General features: G+C 38.7%; 1 pseudogene; it reads left to right on the top strand.

Moving 5' to 3' along the window:
• Positions 1 to 6,040: 6,040 nt before the first annotated feature.
• Positions 6,041 to 20,118, top strand: part of LOC149247089 (cation/H(+) antiporter 19 pseudogene) — a 165,394-nt pseudogene continuing 151,316 nt past the window's right edge.

Raw genomic sequence — 20,118 nt, forward strand, 5'->3', positions numbered from 1 at the left:
AGAAACCCCTGTAACCTTGAAGGTTGCACCCCTCAACGTTCCTCACAGAAAATATGTTGGAAATATTGTTAAATTCACCTCGGGTAAAGGGTAAATACAGAGCTATTTACCAGACAGAGTTATTTACCAGAGCAAGACAGACAGAGATGAACAGGGTAAGCAGGTCGAAGTGTATCAGACCAGGGTTAAAGAGTATCTGTAAAGACAGGGCAGCCAACACAGAGTGACTGAAGAAGACAGCTGCAAGCCGAATCCTAGGGCTTGCCTCCAGCACATTCAACAAAAATAGGACCAGCACAACATCAGTTTATCTTTTTCCTATTTTCGAGACTAGCTGTTTCTATTTTCTTGTAAAACTATTTTTAGTCATCCTAGATATTATCTCACTCTATTATGAGATATTTGTTGTACAATTTTGAGCATAAATACCCCCTCAATTGGAGTATTGAAGGGTGGATTCCTAGACTTTGCTGTAATATTGATTTTTTGGAATAAAGAGCTGTTGGAATCAACTGTTGCATGGCTTACTGGATGAAGAATTGAAGCAGAGGACTTGTCACAGACTTCTTGAATCAACCACCGGATCAATAAGTCATCTATATCTTGTGTTTTAAATTTTTTCTTGTTTATTATATCATCTGTGTTTCACTATCTGAATGATAAAAGAAAAGATTAATTTCAGAATATGCTTGATTTCACTCCATTTTCAGTCATTATTATTCTCTATGTTTTCTTCTGAATTAGGATAAATAGTGAAATCTTGATTGCTCCTTTTTTCTAGTTCTTTCATGTTGATTGTTTGTTAAAGAATACTTCACTGCTCCTTATCAGTAATCATCCAATTTCCCTCTTTAAATAGGTTGAAGGATTCTTAACTGCCCTTCACCCAATTTGATCCCATTCCATCTATTTCAAGTCTTTATTTGTTCCCTGTTTGACTACCTTTCTCTGTGAAGCCATCCTCTGTTAAGAAATCCAATCCAGAAAGCCATCTTCCTGGACTCCATTAGCCCAATGGCCTGAATTACTCAGTCTTACCCCTTTGCTCTATCGAATCTCACTACCCAAACTCAAACAAAACTCTTGAACTTCATAACTAGCCTAATACCTTTCAAAACAAAGCTAAATCATAAAGAGAGAGTCCTCTCTAGATATAGATTGGCTAGATTCTGTATCTAAAAGATTGGTTTGTGGTTACCTCGACCTCCTAGTCCTTTCCCTTTCTTACAACTTTTGGGAAAACATGAGTGATAACAGGTTTCATATTGCTTTTTACCTGCTGCATCTATAGGAATTGTTGTTGGAGATGTATATCCTCCTTCCACAATTTCCCAGACATCTGTTCCAAGAGATTGTAGATAGATTGTGGTTCTTATTTTCCAATAAACAAAGTTTCTCCCATCGAAGATTGACGGTTTGATGGATCCCATGCTTTCGTGATTATTCATTTTGATGGATCTCTTTTCAAGCGATCAAGCTTCTTCTGAAGGACCTACTCTGATACCAAATTGTTTGAAATAACACTGAGAGGGGGGTGAATCAATATTATCAGATCAAAAAAATTATTTCTCAAATAAATTTATATACGCTACTTCAGTGAAGTGAATTAGTGTGTACACGCAACTGTGATTAAAGAAACTAGTGTATATCTAGAGAACTTGTGATTTAGACAATTTATCATGTGTTGATCTTAAACCAGTACATCAGTAACTTATTAGACAATGCAATAAAATCAGAATAAAGCATCACACATAAGCAACACACATGAACACCAAGATTTAAGGTGGAAACCCAATGTGAGTGAAAACCACCTGTTGTTGTTGTCTCTGTCTTCTTTTAATAATAAGAAAATCCGTTTACAATCTTGTATTGGTGCAGACTCATACTAGTATGCAGGCACCCACCTGCAGAAGGCTACAACCTTCTCTCCTTTTCTAGCTTGTACTGGAAGGGAGATGCAACACCCTAGCTCTTGTACTAGCCAATATGTTTACTAGTACGTAGGCACTGACCTACAGAAGGCTACGACCTTATTTCTTCTTCCAGGGACCATGTTTCATGAATTTTCAGACTGGATACTCCTGGATCACAACACTAAAATCTGAAGGCTATGTTTCATCCAATTTTTATAGTGGACCCATCAAAAACTTTTTAAACTTAAACTGCATCAACCAACATTCAGTTAATATGAACAATTAGATGACTGACACCAGAACACTGTGTTGAACCCAGAACCCTGCATCATCATTCAGATCCAGCTGTAATCTCAAAAATCATGCATTAGAGTGTATACGCTACTTGGCTAAACCCAAACTGCGTGTATACGCTACTTTCATTAATAAAACCTGCGTATATCTTCAAAACTACTGCAAACATAAAATTTTGAATCAAGTTTGTACCAACTAGCAAGATATTGCAGATCTACTGTCAACTTACAGAGCTTTACACAAATAGTGACAAAGATCACTTCTTCTCACTTATGCAATCAATCAATCAAATACCAGCCTCCTTATGCATTCAGTTTTACATTCAAATCTAAGAGGACTTCATTGACAGAAAACAATAAAACATCAACACTAATCTGATAGATCAGTCATCCTTGAACATCAAGCTTTTTCTTTTGCATACACTACTTGGAAGAGCCAAACTGGCGTGTATACACCTTCATCAAAGCAAACCAACGTACATAACTGCAAATACTTACTTCAAAACTTCGCTGCACCTTCGGACTTTAGACAAACCCAGATCACGATATTTAAAGAATAAAACATGTGTACATAATCAGATCTAGCCCAATATCAGATCATTCAATAATAATAAGTCATTATGATCTTGATCCATCATTAGATCTCATCCATCATCAAATGCTTAGGTGCATATTTAGTCTAGATCAAGCAAAGCATCAGAAAACCATAACATATAAATTTTCTTTTGATATGACACTTTATAAGATATTCATTACTTGTGTTCTTAGCCCTTTGATCTTCTCCTCCTTATATACTTAGATCTTTTGTCAATACCTTGGATCAAAACCACTTAGGACCAATACCTTGGACCAAATACCTAGGGTCAATACCTTGGACCAAAATACCTTGGACCAAAAACCTCGGACCAAAACCTTGGTTTTCCAACATGTACGCGCTTTTCCTCCTACGGGAGTGCGTGTATACGTATACGCTCTTTTTGTTTTGTGGACCAGCGTGTATACACTGTTTTGACTAAGTGGATTTGCATATACTTCTTAAACTGCTTTACATCAACCTTTTCCTTTACATTCTTTATTCTGGTCAGTAGACCTAAGTTCCATCTTCCTATTCTTTTGTACCAATGTCCTGTTACTTCTTAATAGACTTGTTACACTGTAATTTTCCATATTACTTCTGAAATGATTCCTTTGAACTGCCATGCATTATGTCACATCTGATATCTCTCCTATAGATTCATCTAGTTACCCAATTAAAAACACTTTGCATTCTAAGAGTTCAGGTGTTGAGCTATCGGTTACGCATGAACCCTCTGAGTTTTGAGGCTTTGGTGGCTAGTTCAGTGTTTGATAGGTTGCCTAAGGAAACCTAGGAGCTCCTTAATAGCTTGATGTTGGCACTCATGGAAACTGCAAGTGTTGGAGGATCGATGGCCTTTGAGGGAGATGCCACTGAGGTCGTAAGTGTGGAGATGCCCGCCATAGTGCCAAAATCACCAAGGTCTCCTACGCCAAAGCCTACACTGGTAGGAGAGGCTTCCAAGAAAAAAAATGATAAACAAAAGCGACACAGTCGGTGCGCGAGTCGCCAACGAAGCACCAAAAGAAAGAGAAGCCCACCATGTAGGAGAAAGGCAAGGTGGTCAACCTAGAATCCGACGAGGGCACTGAAGAAACTAGTATGGGCACAAAGGACATTGACATTGAGGGTGTAGACCCTATCTCAAAGCTACCAGAATACATTCCTCCGCATCGGGGTAAGGTGAAGATCCCAAAGGACCCAGATGAGGGAAATTTTATGCTTAATACACCCCTGCTGCCATAAAAGATCGCGTTTGAAGGACCGCGCTTGGCATGCGTCCCCCACCTAAAACTTGAAGATTGGGACTTAGCAGACACGGAGCGGTTCCCCCACTTGGCTACTGATAGTTTCATGCAGAGGGTATTCTATAAGGATTCGGGTGTCACCGTGCTGGAGCTAGTGAAGTGGATTCGTGGGGTGGAGAAGGCAGGATTTTTGAACCTGCTATGGGTACCACATTACCACCGCACACCCATAAACTTGATAGTTATCAAATAGTTGCTATGCATGGTGCACGACAGGTGCCTTTGGTTGGGGGAGCCAATCCCTATAACTAATATGCTGATTCATAGGATCACCCAGCTACCCCATTCAGGGCTGAATTCAGCTAAGGCATTTGCCAGAAAGGTGGGCGAGCATGACATCACCGAGAGAATGAAAGATAAGTTTAAGCTTGTCAAGAAGCCACGCTGATATTCCATTTCAAGCATAACCGAACCCGTGGTGAAGGTAGCCACCCAGATATTAGATGGGAAAGTAATGAGGAAGTGTCACACAAATGAGGTGTCGGCACCAGTTGTGTCATTAGCGTCCTAGTGTGCGAAAGGCATACAATTCAATTGGGTATGCTACCTTTGCAGTGAGTTCCTCGTGAACTGCAGAGAAGTGCAAGATCACAACAAGACATTCCACTACTCTTGGCTGTTGTTATCAATTGTGTTGGTCGCCTGGCAGTTGCGGGAGGACAGGTGGTTTCCTTCGATTGTGACAGATTTGCTAGAAGCAGTGAAGTTTGCTTCGCTATGGGCCACGAAGGACACTGAGCGGGTCCGTGAGAGCAAGGTCTTCTAGGTTTTAATAGAGATGAGCATCAATATGACCATCAACCACAAGCCAATACTGTCACCAACTGTCTTTGAGCAGTTGTCAGGATATGCAGAGTTCAAAGTGAACTTCCACTGTATCTCCATCCGGGCGTGGAAGGACCCAGAACAGAAATGGTATGATCTCCCATACCTTGTGACGGATGATGCCATAACAGCGGTCCTCGATCGTTGGCCATCTGAGTGGTGCATGACCTCAGATTTGTCAGTCGGGTCTAGTAAGTCCGCAGGCAAGCAAAAGAAGGAGGAGACCTGGTTAAAAATGTAGCAGTTGGCTGAAAAACAGAAAAAGGAGACTGAGGACAAAGCAAGAGCAGAAGCAGAGTGCGCCATGAAGGAACATGAGGAAGAACGCAACTCTGACAGAATTCAGAAGTCTCCTTCGCCGCAGACGGAGGAAGAGGAGCAATCTAAACAAGGTGGTGGAGACCAGGAGAGCACCCCCTTCTGGGTGAAGTGAAATCAGGAGCAGGAGAAAGAAGGGCCACAGAAGAAGACCAAGGCTACTAAGTCGTCGCTCGACCCGATCACCTTGACAAAAGGTGACTTAGATGACATTGGGGATAAGGTCAGGGACGCGACCGCGAAACTGCTACAATAGTTTGAGCAGTAGCAGAAGCAAGCCTTGGTGGCCATTCAGACAGGTCTGCGTGAGCTGTAGATCCAAACTACTAAACTGCAGGATTTGTAGGGTAGGGCAGCGTGGCATCGATCGGTTTGGCATCGGGGACCACTAGAGCAGCGGAGATGGTTCACTCCTTGGATCCTCGGGTCGTCGTGCTACTTGATGGAGCCCTAAGCGCAGAGACAGAGGCTGACAGGGCTGCTTTAAGGAACATTGGTCTCAACTTGGTCGCGCTCCCAAGCGAATTCCTTCACACGCTGCAAGTAGGTGTGATCGCAGAGCTGAGGGCCCGAGAGTAGCGCGCGCTGAGTGTGATCAGCAAGCAGAAGGTTAACAATGAACAATTTTTTGTTGAGAAAACATCTGTGATAGAAACCTGGAAGAAGGTCTAGGAGAAGAATGAGCACACAACAACGGTGGTAGCAGAGGTGTGCAGAACCGTTCCGGAACTGCACATCCCCGAAGAAGCACTTGTGGAGGCCAAGATTTAGAAGTTGGCTGCAGGTGTGCGCAATGCTCGGACTGAGATGGCCAAGGTTCAGTTTGAGCTGAACCTCAAAATTACAGAGCTCAAGTTGAGGGCACAGCCTTCAACTCCACCAGAGGTCAGAGAACAACGCGAGGTAGCTATCAAGAATGCAGTTGTTGCAGTAGATACCGCGGTGGCACATTGCATTGTTCTCTTCAAGCAATCACTGGAGATACTTACTAGTATGTAGGAAGATCCCAACCTGTAGAGGTTAGCAATCAAGGCGAGGGAATTGCAACAACAGTATGATGAGGCAAGAGCGGCGGCACGTACCATTGTTATCACACATAAATTGGCAAAGCTGCAGGAGGCGAAGGAATTGAAAGAATAGGCGGATGCAGCGCAACGAAGAGAGGTAGTACTCAAGGCCAGATTGGGGCCTTGGCTGAATGAGGCTTATGTGCTCACTGCCACCATTGAGGAAATGTTGACTAGCCTACAGACAACACAACAGATGATCTGGGCAGATCGTGCAGGACCAACAACAAAGTAGTTGGTAGAGCAGGTTAAGTAGGCAGCAATGCAGTGTACCATTGAATTCGCAGCGATGCAAGTGGGGTTGGGAGGTATTCACAGCACGATCTTTGAGCTAGAAGAGTGACTCGGGGGCGAGTCACCATATTTATCTTGGGGGCCTATTGGGACAGGGTCCCCTAGGGTCGATTTTTGGGTTAAAAGCCCAAGTTTTTGGGCAGAAAGCCCAAGTTTTTGTATGTAAAGTGTAAAGTCTCTGCAATTTGTGGTCGCGGAGCACGTAGATGTAAAGTGTCATAAAGGTTTTCCGCCCTTCTTTTATGTAAGTTGTGTCAGATTTAGAAGATCCACCCATGGTTCGCGGACCATGGGATTGTATAAAAAGGAGAGTCTTAGAAGAGTCTAAGGCAGAGTTTAGATTTTGGATGATGAATGTAATGGGTCATTAGCGAAAAGAGTGAAGAGTCTTAGAGTAGAAGAGAGGCTCTGCAGCTGTGTGCACAAAGGCCTAGGGTAGAAGTCCACAGCGAAGTGCGCGGGCCCCTACAGCTGAGTGTGTAGGGTAGTTAGAGTCTGTAAGAAAATTTGAAGCATTAATAAAGAAGATTATTATGGAATTATCTATGTTTTGATCTATTTTCTTATGTTATGAATGAATGCCATTTTTTCATGCTGAATAATGGGTTTATGATTTAATGCTATATTGATGTGCGAATCTATATGTTTACATTGTTACCTGTCCACAAATAATAATATATGTTTACGCGAAGAATATCTTAATGCATGTTGAAGTTATCAGATACTAAGTCGATCTAGGTAAATACAGAGGTAAGGATAATTACAGAAGCACATAAGTAGATAAATCACTTGTTTAGGGTCCGTGAAAGATGATCATAGACCTTCACGAAGGTCTAGAAACCGAATACGAGAGGTATATCGATAAGCCCTAAAAGGCTTATCTATTTGTGCGAAGGCAGAGTTAGGGTATAAAAGGACATCACTACCATCTTTGGGTGCGGAAACTTGGTTCCTACACCCCCCCATACTACTTCGGGTGAGACTTCAGTCCGTGCTCCACGGATTGATGTCGAAAGGGCCAATAGTGTGGGGATCTGTTTGGCTAATTAACGCTGAACCTGGGTTAGGGCCCACTAAGCCAACAAGAAGTCATCAATAATAATGAAAAAATATTTGTTTCTAGCAGTGGAGGTTGTCGAGAAAGGTCCACAAACATCAAAGTGGGTCCTTTCTAGAACTGCGTGTGCTATGTTGTCTCAATCATGGACTGTGGACTTTGTGTACTTCCCCAAGGTACATCCTTCTTCTCAAGTGCTCCTTTAGGGAGACCAGTGGTTATTTTCTACATAATTTTCAAGGTGCCATGATGCAAATGGAAAAGTATTCTACGCCAAAGTTCACCGACATCACGAACCTACACTTTCTTCGCCTTAGTGCTTAATGCAGCACAATTTTCCACATCTAGCTTATACCGGTTCTTCACACAAACCTCGATCTGCTTCACCTGTACTATGGCTATGTGTCTCAGGAATTCTTTTCCTTTGCTGAAGATTGCATCATAACCACGATATTCCAAAACTACAATAGAGATGAGATTTTTCTTTAGGCCTGAAACGAACATGACATCCTTGAGTCTGAGAGGGGATCCAAACTCCCTCTGAAAGGTGACTATACCAACCCCAGTTACGGTGTACCTTCCGTCGTCTCCTAGCTCGATGTGATTTTGCAAATCTTTCTCCTCCATGTCACTAAAAAAATCTCTACACTTTGTCATGTGGAACGAGGAACCTAAGTCCAAGTACCACACACTCCCCATCATGGTGCTGGCCATGCATGCGATAAGGGTAAAGTGAATCTTGAACTATGAAGCCAAGGCTTCACTTGCTACTCCTCTTGAGGTCTTCTTGCTTGCCTTTTTTTGTGGACACTTCGTGGCATAGTGCCCAAATTCATGACAATGAAAGCATTTAATTTTTGAGAAATCTTTCTTCTTTCCCCCTTAGCTAGATTCTAGTTTGTTTTGAGATTTCTTCCCTTTTCCTTTCTTTCCCTTTCCAACCAATGTAAAGTTTTCTTCATCCTATCCCTTGGATGAAGTCCCATCTCTGGTATTCCGCCTTATTTCTTCATGTACCAAATTGGACAATAAGCGTTCCCAATTGGTAGTTTTTACCTCCTGTTCACCTAATGTTGATAGCTATGCCAACTCTTGGGAAGGCCTAGAAGGGTTAGGCTTACTAAATCATCATTTGAAACAGTAACACCAACTCCTACAATCTCATCACGAACTTATGTGAACCTGCTCAGATACTGCGAGATAGTGTCATTCTTCTAGATCTTGATATTTCGAAGTTAATATTTAAGCTCCAAATTCATGTGGTCACTACTATTCTTGAACAGATTTGTCAATGCCTTTCACATTGCATAAGGATTCTCTTTCCCATGGAGATTGGTGACAATGTGGTCCCATACTCCCTCCAATATTATTCTCCTCGCCTTGGCTACATCTTTCTTCTACTGAGCAAGGTTCTGGACATCAAATTCCAGTGGTTTTGCAACATCTCTCTTAATGTAATCTAGCAATCCATTGTCATCCAATACCGCCTCCATGTGATCCTTCCATGTGATGAAATTAGAGGTTCCTTCCAAGGCATACTCTAGCCTCAACCCGTTGAAGGTCATCTTCTCAGCTCTGAAGAGATCATGCTACACTAAACTGCAAATTCGAACCTCTTGAGAAACAACTTTGAAATTTCGACGCTAATATAAATCCTTCTTTGATACCATGTAGAAATTATGGTGTAGATTTGAAAATTATCATGAAGTTTTAATGAAAATCACAAGACACAAACCTATTCTACTGCTCTATGGAATTCTGATCACAATTTAGAACATCAATCACAAACATGCAATGAGAAATAACACACATGCACACAATATTTTTCTAAGGGAAAGCAATCTAATAAAAACCCCTTTTCCTGATTGAATTAATATGATGAATAGAGATGTATTACAATTGCTTTGCTCAACTGAGCACAACCTACAAGTGAATAACCTATCTCTATGCTCACTGAGAAGCTATGACCCAGACATAGTCAATTTCTGCCTCTATTTGAGCCCCTATTTCCTTATGAAATTCCTTTAGAATTAGTCAATTTATGCCTCTTATTGAGCTCCTATTTCCTTTCACAATTCCTTGAGAAATTAGACCCCTAGTATTTAGTAATTTCTCCAAAATGGATTGCGCAATTCCAAAGGTCGATCATCTGACTGCATGCAACACATTTACACTCAAGACTAGTCTACAACTGATGTTACACTGCCTTGGAATCTCCACCATAGTTGGGGAACTCGAATTCTCTACATACACTAGATATTTTGGGTTGATTGATCAGTTAATTGGATGATCACTGAGTTTGACTGAAGTCCCACTGCATAACTGACCTTCCACTAGTTCCTCCAAAAATTGGAACTAGTTTAACTAAAAACAACTTGAGATAACTAACCTTGATTGCTGCAAATTAGCAATCAAACATGCTTAACTAAAATGTAACTCCTCCCACTCGAATTTACTAAGTAATCTGGGTGACCATGTTACACAAGTTAACTGCATCCAAGTTGTCTGCTGATTTGGAAATTCAAATTTTCTCAATTTAATCAAGGTAAAATCAATTTGAGAATTTCTTGCTGCATTTTTCAACAACAAGAACTATGCAAAACTCAATGAAGGGAGAAAACAAACTAGAAGGATTCTCAAACTACAGGGCCTGGAAAAAGAGGATAGATCTCATCCTTGAAAAGAACAAAGTTTTGGATCTTGTTAAAGGAAAAATCAAGAAGCCTACAAATGAAAAAAAGTGAAGTAGAGAAATCAAAGTTCAGAGAAACCGAAATCTTGGCTATGAACCTAATAGTGGATGGAGTTAAAGAAAACCTAATTCCATACATATCCAACATAAAGTCCGCTCAAGAAATGTATGAGGCTCTCTCCAAATTATTCACCATAAAGAACATTGGTCAAATAATAAGAATCAAGAATGAATTAAAGACTATTAAGATGACGAAATACAATACTATATCATCCTACTTTATAAGGATATCTAGAATCAAAGATGAACTCCAAGCAATAGATGAAGTTGTCCTAGAAAAGGAGCTCATAGTTACTGCTCTTCTAGGACTACCAAAATCTTGGAGTGCCTTTGCATCAGGACTTAACAGTTGGAAGGATACTCCAACATTTGAACAAATGTGGAATACATGCAGTCAAGAAGAAACTTGAATATCATTAGTAATTAACAAGGAGGATGAAGAAGTAAATACCTCTAATGCCTATTCTTCTCATCACAAGAAGAAGGGAACCTTCAAGAAGTTCAATAGACCAAAGCAGAAAGTTAACCTATCCAATATTAAATGTTACAATTGTCACAAGATGGGTCACTACAAAAATCAATGTCTAGAGAGTCCAAAGAATAAGAAGAGATATAGGTATCAAGAAAATGTTACCGATGAATCTCCACCTGAACGAAAAAAAAAAAAAAAGTTTCTGAAGAATTGAAAGTCAAGAAACTTATACTACAAAGTCCTCTCTCTCACATATCTCTCTTAGTCTTCTATTTTAAGTTTTGAATTGTTTTCCTTTATAGATTTTTTAGGTCTAACATGTCTTGTTAGAATGTTTTTGATAAAGTTGTAGGCATCCCTCAGGATTGGACTAAGAGGGAGCCTTCACCATTTTACCAAAAGATATGTATCTTGTTCTTTGTCTCATACTTATGTTTGGTTTCCCTTTCACATTAAGATTTGTTTGTATTGTATGATAATAATCTTTTCTTTATATATATTTCCTTGGGTAGGAAAGCTTGTAGAATGCACAAAGGTTATGGAGGAGATTTCAAAGGATAAACTTGAAGCATGGAAGAAGTTCTATTGCAAAGGAAACCATTCAAGAACTGAATTCCTATAAGGTTTGTTAAAAAACAACTCAAGGCATGTCTTAGATTACAAATTTTGTTACAAGGTTCTTTTCATAGGAAAGGTATGTTCATTTTCTTTTAAAATTTTCTTTACATTACTGACATTGTTATGTCTAGGCTTTTGATACTTAAATATTCTTGTTAGAGTGATTAATCATTACATTGAATTTACCTTCATCATTCCATCATTTTGATCATTCTTGTGAAACCCTAACCTTTAGGGTTCACTATCAAACCCTAGCCTCTTGTTGCTAAGGGTATGTAAATATTGATTAAGAAACCCTAGTCGACTTAGGGTTGTTGATGAAGTCTAGAAATTCTATTCTTTTTTATGTTTAGGTTTTTGATATTGTTATGATAGAAACCCTAGTTATTTAGGGTTTTTTTGTTAATGTCTAAATTTATATATTGAAACCCTGGATATTTAGGGTTTTAGGGTTTATGAACAAAACATTTATAATAGTTATAATAAGACCTTAGGAATGAAGCCTTTTGATCGAAACCCTAGCTCGGTAAAAATTATTGTATATCTAACTTTGACATACTAACGTTTATGTATTGGGTTTACCTAGCAGATATTGTTGTGAGTTGTTAATGCATGGTTATGAAATCCTAGATATATGTGAGCATGCTAAATTGTTGATGCTCATGTTTTAGTTTATCTATGGTTTGTAACAAAACTCTAGCAGAAATTGAAATTCTAGGATATGATGATGTTGTTTTCAATATGATTTAGTTTTGATGATAAAATCTACGGTTTGCAACAAGTAGAGTTTGACATGTAATTCCAAAACTATATTGTTGAAACCATATATGTATAGTAGGATTGTTATCTGATTGAATTACTGATATCTAGGTATTTATGTCTTTAATATGAAGTCTAGATTTTATGACAAACCTTAGCTAAAAGTCGAAATGTAGTATGTAAAAAGATATGTCTCTTGATAATCATGAACCTAACTAAGTTTAGGTGTTTGATGTCTAAGGTCTAAATGTTTCCACTATAGTAACATGATTTTGTTAACTTCATGCTTCTATATGTATGTATTTGGTTGTACTTTCTATTAAAGTTTTGTAGGTAAATAATCTTCAAGATCTTGAAGATGAGCATGGTGAAGGAAGTTATATGAATATTGATGATCAAGATGACCTTCATACTATAAGAAGGAATGGAGTCATGAAAGGTTCTCCGATGTTATGAAAGAAGGAATTCATTGATCTCCCCAACTTGAGAAGGAGGACATAGTAAATACCTTGAAGAGAGAAGGAAACTGAAGATTGAATGAAAGTACTACATATGGATTTGCAAAGTATTGAGGTTGTATTTAGTGTTGCTGAAGAAATATAAGAAGAAAATCTTCCAACAAGATGTATGTGGATAACTTGATGATGATATAAGTGGCATCCAGATGATTAAGGACCCCTAAGGTTTGTGTTTACTTGTATATATATATATATATATATATATATATATATATATATATATATTTACTTGTATATATATATATATATATTTGAAAGTTTATTACTTATTGGAGTTGTGTTTGTACATGTAAATCTCTCCATGAGAAGGTTGAACACTTTGGGAGCATGCTTGGACAAATGGATATATCTGTTTTACTTTATAGGAGAGATGAAGCATCTAATGGCAAGATGCTTGGGAGGACATCTGACCGACCTATGTGTTGATGTCTAAATCCCAAAGAGGGAGGGTGGCATTGGTCATGGAGCTTCGACCTTGGATATGCACCTAGATCCCTGGGTTGGTGGTAGAGATTAAAAGTCTTATGGTACCTAGAGTTGACTAAATCTTGAGTCCCCTTAGTCCCACCCAGATAGAATACCCTGGTCAGGTACCTACTCCATAGCACTGAGCGTGATATAACTCTTCGTAGTTCATTTCATTTTGAGATATTCCATATACCTCTATTTAATTATGAATCCCTCCCTAGTTAAGAGGGAGTGTTGAAGAATGTAACTAGTATCAGTTCATAATTATATTTGAGTCATGATGTAATATATTTTTCAAAAGAAAGAAAAAATAATTTTATTATTATAGAAATTGACTTATTAAAGCATGGGTTTCATGCTTGGTTCAATTGTTTTTAGGTCAAAGCCTCCATTGAAGGCTTCTAGGGTTTATGTCAAGTGTCCTTGTCCATGTCATATCGTAAAAGACCCTTCTTGGGATTTATTTGTTAAGAAATAAATTTATTTTAATGTAAAATAAGTCAATTGGGCCTCCTCCACGAAGTCAGCCTCAAACTGGACAATTTGGCCAAACTGAGGGGTAAAAACTCCTATATAAGGGTCAAAACTAGACCTCATTTGGAGTACTCTCTCATCAAGTTTCGATCTACAACTTCTGGGGCCAGAAAAAGTGTGAAATTCAAGGGAAGAAGAGGAAAGGGCTAGCGAAGGAGAAGGAGGTCTCTATCAAGCACAAGAAGTTGAAATTTTCTCTCTCTTATCTCACACATGTGAAGGAACTAAAGCTGCTGGAGGGCTGAAACTACAGTTCTGTGGTTGGGCTGAAATTCTGTAGCTGGGATCATATTTTTGAAGCTAGGAAGTCGAATTTCTAGATTTTTGGTGGGTTGAAGCTACTGGAGAAGAATAGACTACTGAAAGATGACTTTGTAGAGGAGGAAGGTCTATTGGTATAGGGTCTTGGTCTATCTCATCTTGATTTGAATCTACTGAAGGAAGTGTTCTGACTGGGTTTTCCCTTATAAAGGTGTTTTAGCCCTGGATGAGTGCCTACATCTGGTGTACTTGATCTTCATGTTTTTCTTTTGGTATTTGCTTGATGAAATTAAGATAAGAGAAGAACATAACAAAGATAATAAGAACTCAAAGATATCACAAGTAATTATCAACAAGAGAAAAAATTTCTTCCTTTCTGATTGTCTAACACAAGAAACCAAGTCGACTCCTCTAAATGCTCAGGTTGGCTAAGTGACTTATGGTACTCTTTTGACCTCATGATGGCTATATAAAGGAGAAATCCGTCCTCCCCCTTGAGGAAATTCACATCACACACAAAAAACAAAATACCTTTGCAATCTACAAAGGAATAAAAGGAGTCAAGGAGGCCAAAAATTAGAAGTATAAGAGGTGCTCTTTTTCCCTTGCTCTAGCAAGTAAAGAGGTTGAGATCAACGCTAGATTTTGTGGTATCTTTTTGAAGCAGAGTCCGAAATTTTCTGTGGTTTATCTGTGGTCAGGAATAATCCTTTATGGCTAAGGTAGAGGCTAAATTTTAGTCATTTGGAGCAAATTTAGTCAAGGATACTTTGTGGATAATTTTGTGAGGGTTGACTTGGTTTCTTGGTGAGAGGTTGAGCTTGTCATCCATGCTCATCAGTTGTCTATTATCTTGACTTTGATGTCTCTCTTGTCGAGTTGATTCTCTAAGTAAAGGATTGTTGGGATTTCCGCCCATGTGGGCTTTCCCAGGGTAAAATCTTCTATTATTGTGTGGTTGTCTCTTTATGATCCTTATGGAATTTTTTATTTAATTATTGAGCTCCTTGTTGGGCACTAGAGAAGGTATGTTATTTTCATTTACTTTGTTATCTTTTCTTCAAAACTCACAACCTTTTCACATCATGAGCTAGGCATATGACATAAGAATATGATAGAATTTAGAAGATTTATATGCAATATGAAATAGCTAATAATTACCCTTTTCTATGCAGAAAAAGGAGAAAACAGAAGACCATCATCCCAAAAGAAAGAACGAGACCAAGTTAATTGATGTCCCTTCAGCAGGGAACCACGTTCAAACAAGGCGATCCAAATTGGAGCATAACAACCAGAAAAAGGAAAAGAAAATCTCCAATTGGCACAACAGAACAAAAGGATAACTAGAAACTAACAGCTTGGCGAATCCCTCAGGATCCTTCGATCTTGAGGGATCACTATCTCAACAATTCTCTATATTGTTGGTATCGCCGTTCAGCGATTATAAGAAGGGGTAGCACTGCTAGCCTGAGGGGGACTGGTTGTTATTTTATGTAACTTTTATTTGTATTTGAAACTTTGATCATCGATTCTCGTTGAAGATCGATCCACTGTAACTCTGTTTTGACGTTTTAATATAAATCTGGTTGCCGTTCCATCTTTGATTCTGGAGTAATTTCAAGCGGTGTGTCCCTGGAGGCTAAGGGCCCGGCCCTGGTGGATCACTCGCTCCTGTATCATATTTCTGATTCATGTGTGGTTTGATTTCTTTCATTTACTCTATTCAGTAATCTGATGTGCTTTATTGTTTTACATATCAGCTCTGTTATATATACTTGGTTAAATACTATTGTTATTTGTAACAGGAATGCTATGTTATCGTTCTAACATTGTATTGCATTGTTGTTCATTTTGACAATTGATATAACACCGTTGTTCCTTACAGATTCCCTTTTGATTATAGTTCAACTACGCTGTATGTTCCTAAATCGGTACTATCATATGAATTATTTTTAAATTGTGACTGTTGTTCATTCGGAATTGTTGTTTCGTTACAATTGCTATTATGTTATAATTGATGTTACTTTATAGTTGTGATTCATGCGTATTGTATCGAAGCTCAGATTACTATTCCTTTTGATGTTAAGTGTGTTGCGTGTTTAACTTGAGTTGTTGTACATTTAGATCCAAGTTGTTGTTCTATACTTTATTTCTAATAGTCTGCTATTCCTTTTCTGTTTGTTGTTCAATTCGAAACCTGTTACTTAATTTCTGTAGATTATAATTATTGCTGCATTCATTTCCGTGGATTAAGGGTTTGTTGTTCAATCCTATTAAATAGAGATAGTTGTTGTTCTATTTCCTGTCAATTGAAGATTATCATTGCTTTGGTGTGCAGAAGGTCTGAGACTGTAGTGAACATCGACATACGCTGTCTAGTTCCCAGTTTGACGATCCTTCCTTTGAGTGCCTTTTTGATTGTATCAGTTTACAAAGGGAAGAGTTACTATTACTGTACCCTTGACTGATGAATGCATGATTTGAGTCCTAGGTTTCTTTTTGCAAATAAATTTCATTCCAAGCATCCGTTTACTCTTGTATTGAGAGCACTATACTACTAGCATTACTCTGACAAATGACCACCTCAAACTGAGTACACTCTTTGAAATAACAAATCGTTCCTAGATTGACAATTAATGTAGGGTAAATAGAGGTAAAAACAACCCTTTTTACTGCTCGACATTTTGGCGCTGTTGCCGGGGAAGAGTGTAGCCATTTGTTTCTTTTCCAGAGTGATGTAAGAACCTGCTAGGAGAGAACTGGGTCTTAAAAATGGAAGGTAAGAACCTATGTACGGAGCGCGTAATAGCCTTGCTCCCCTATCCACTTTCCTACAGATTTTTTGTTGTTTTCTTTGGGTAGAAATTAGCATTTGATTTGTGTGCATGACTAAGCAGAAAAAGCCTGAAAAGAATCTTAAACCTCTACCCAAGCCTGATAAAGCTAAGGGGCCGGTGACCCTTGGCCGATTGACCTTATAGACGAAATACTTAAGAAAGAAGAATCTCAACCTTCAATAGGACCTAGAAAAGTTGCTTCTAGACAACCTACTAGCTCCCTTCAGGTCACAGAATCACCATCTGTAGCCTTTGCTGAGGTGCATAGTCACACCGAAGAGCAAGATTTTCAAGAAATTGAGAATTCTAGCCCAAAATCATTGCAAGAAGGGAACCTTAGCAACCTTTGTGAAGGAAGAGGAGAAACATGAGAAACTGAATAACCAAGATCTTCTCTTGAGATAATTCAGCCATTAAGTAGCCCAGATAAGGGAAGTACTGCAAAAATTGTTTATAATGAAGTTGAAGAACCTTAAGAACCAAAATCTTCCCAAACATTAGGCACTCTCATCGTCCCAGATAAAGGAAGTGATGTTAAGGCCATTCCTGTTAAAGTCATTCCTTCTCAGCCTAGGAATACCCTCCTAGATATCCCGGAAGATTATTGGCATATATTTGACAAAATGGCCCAAAACCAGCCAAACACCCAAACCTCTACACTGCAATACCCCATTGTGGATACTGCAGCTAATGCACCTATGAAAGCAATCCCTCTCTAGCATATCCCTACATTCCATGGCCTTACATCAGAAGATCCAGATGCATTCCTATTTGAATTTGATGTACTGTGTAGAGGATATGACTATACCACCGACCCCCAGAAACTGAAACTGTTCCCCTCTACATTAAAAGGGGTTGCTTTAAGATGGTTTATGGGATTGGGTGGTGGTGTTATAAATAACTGGGATCAAATGAAAGAGTCTTTTCTAAAAAAATATCAGGATTATTGCAGGTCTAGAGAGTTAAAAGATGAAATATTTCAGATGGTAGCTAGACCAAATGAAACATTAGAAGAATATGTTGAGCGTTTTCAGTATAATCTTCAAAGATCTCCTTATGCATCATTACCCTTACCTGATAATGTATTAAAAACAACATTAATTAGAGGAATGAAGGAACAATGGATTGAAACACTAAATATTATGGGAAAAGGAGATATTTATCAGGAAAATTTTGCTGACATTATTGATTTATGTATCAGGAGCTCGAGAGGCAGCACAAGACTAAAACTAGTGGAACATGACAGGTTTACAAGAGACAACAAGATCTCTGCAGAGGGAGTAACTCACGCAGAAATTGGAAATTTATTAGAAAATTTTAAAACTGACATATTGGGGACACTGACGACACAACTTGATATTATGCAGGCCAAACAAAAGAAAGCAGAGGTAGAACAAAATTTGGCAATCTTTTGTCCCAGATGCAGAAAGAAACATAGCCACAAGGAGTGTCCATTAGATGTAGTCCAAGTTTGCGCCATTTGTACAAAAGACCATTCTACAGAGAGCTGTCCCTCACTTCCTGGATTGAAAGCAGTATACAAGGAAGCAGAAGAAGAGCCAGAACTGATGTACCTATTCAATTAGCGCCGTCAATGGCAGCCACGACAATCAAGTATGTTCCCAAACCCAACTTCTTCTTTTCAGCCTCCACAATATCATGCTCAACAATATAATAAAATGTGGCAAAATCAACCTCCATTCTCAAATTGGTCACAACAACCATTTCCTTCATCATCACTATGGCCGAATCAAGCAAGCCAACCCAAATGGCCAAATTTTCCCTATACCCCACCATATTGGCAAAACAATATATATCCTGCATAATGGTCCCCTCCTACTTCACAGAGTCAAGCATGGCAGACAAATTGACAAAGACCGATGAATCAGCCAGTAGGAACCATTCCGCTCCCTCAACCTACACTGCCAGCATTACAACAAAACCCCCAGCCTAATTTAAGATTGCAACTCCCAGCCCAACCCAACCCTAATCCAAATAACATATCAGTCCAATCTATTCAAATAATTGAAACACCAGATATAGGAACCGATTTAAGGGAGTGTAATGATATTCAATTAAGATCTAGGCGCATCATTGAAATAGAGGGAGATAAAACAGTTCAAGTTGAAAATCAGTTACCTATAGAACAACCACTACAAGAAGAGGATGTGATCAGACAACAAACTCATAATCAAGTAATCACATCTTCCCCTCCATTCCCAGAGCAATTAACTATCCCTCGACCTCTATAACATCCTGATTTCGACATCTTGGGAGAACTTAAAAATCTGTACATAAAAATTCCACTCCTCCAAGCCATCCAAGAAATCCCGATATATGCGAAGACCATTAAAGAGCTATGTATAAAAAAGCCAAGGAGGAGAATAGAAAATAACCCAATAGTCCAAGTAATTGGTACCCTATCTAATCTATTATCAGGAAAAGAAACACCCGTTAAATATGAAGACCCAAGAAATCCAATAGTAATAGTACAAATCAATAGACAAACCTTCTCAAATGCCTTAGTTGATCTAGGAGCTGCAATCAATATCTTAACAACCACCACTTGTCAAAAACTGGGTATTACATTAATAGAACCGACTTCCACTTTATTAGAACTGGATGACCGATCCATGGTTAGGCCAAAGGGCACATTACATGATGTTATGGTATCCGTTGATTCCTGGGAGTATCCTACTGACTTTCTGATAATAAACCCCAAAATCTAACTTGATGGACATCCATTGATTTTAGGCAGACCTTGGCTTGCAACTGTTGATGCTTATATTAGCTACCGACAAGGCAATATGACCATAACTAGAGGAGCTAATATAAAAAATCTAGCTTTATATCCTCTAGCCTAGCCAAGTGTCACAATAATAAAAACTAATAAACATCCTATATCATAGCTCACTGAAAATATTAGATCCCCATTAACCATAGAAGATGCCCTCCATTTCAAAGACCAAACAGAGGATGATGTCATTAAAAACTTTCTTAGCTAGACTAAATCCAGATCGCAAATACAATGTCACATGATAGAAGCAACGTTTGATAATGAATTAGAAGAATATCCTCTTAAAGATACTCACGACTAAACAATACCTACTACCTCTGTCTCAAATAGAAAAATTGTAGAAATTGAGCCAGGAAGGACTTTAAACATCAATGCCAACCTAACTTCTGAACAAGAATACAAGCTAATCCAGCTACTAAGGAAATACAAAGAAGCATTTGCATGGGACTAC

Source organism: Pinus tabuliformis, chromosome 7 (assembly GCF_031772625.1).
Source record: "Pinus tabuliformis cultivar Carrire ecotype Pingquan chromosome 7, CPIR1, whole genome shotgun sequence".
NCBI classification, from domain to species: Eukaryota; Viridiplantae; Streptophyta; class Pinopsida; order Pinales; family Pinaceae; genus Pinus; species Pinus tabuliformis.